Below are 794 nucleotides of genomic sequence, written 5' to 3'. Positions count from 1 at the left end.
GCCCGCCGCTCAGACCCGGGGCTGTGTCTGCCCGTTCCCACCGCAGGCCTTTGGGAGACGGGGAACCTTTGTGCGGGGCCCGCCCCCGGGCAGACCTTCCCCTGCGCCCTGAGGGTCCTCTGCGCCCTGAGCCACCCAGGCCCGCCCTCGCACAGCCAGAAGCGCTGCTTCCCGCCGGCCCACGGCTCAGGGAGCCAGGGGGTCAGGCCGCGTCCCGACAGGGCACATGGCTGCGGGCTCTGTGCCCGTGTGAAACAGTGATGAGGAGAGAGGCGAGGAAAAGGTAACCCGCATGTTCCAGAGCTGGACAGCGCCGGGACCGGAGCAGCCAGCAGAGGGGAGGCGACCGGGCAGCGGACACAGGCAGGATGAGGCGCGTGCCCGCGGGTGCCGGTGCGGTGGCGGGAGGTGCGGGAGGAGCTTCGCCCAGAGGAGAAGCTAAAGCAACTCCGCCACGCTGAACATAGTCCATAGGCTGAGTATATACTGGGTGGACCGGTTAATAGTGCGGATTTTGTAACCAAAGAAAACACGATAATCTCAAGAGAAACACCAAAAGTGCTATGTTCAAAGTAATGTCCATTGCTAGCTACACATTCCCCCATCTTTCAGGTAATTTGTGGATCCGTCCCAATAGAACTTTTCTTGTTTTGAGGCAGATCATTCAGGGACCCAACTTTCCACGTCTTCGTACGTGTTGAAGTGCTGCTCAGAAAGTGTGTGTGCCATCGATCGGAACAAGTGGTCATCTGAAGGAGCAAGGTCTGGTGAACACAGCGGGTGGTTAATACTTC

This window comes from Myotis davidii, unplaced genomic scaffold (genome assembly GCF_000327345.1).
Source record: "Myotis davidii unplaced genomic scaffold, ASM32734v1 scaffold221, whole genome shotgun sequence".
Taxonomy (NCBI): Eukaryota; Metazoa; Chordata; class Mammalia; order Chiroptera; family Vespertilionidae; genus Myotis; species Myotis davidii.
This window is presented reverse-complemented; position numbering follows the sequence as displayed.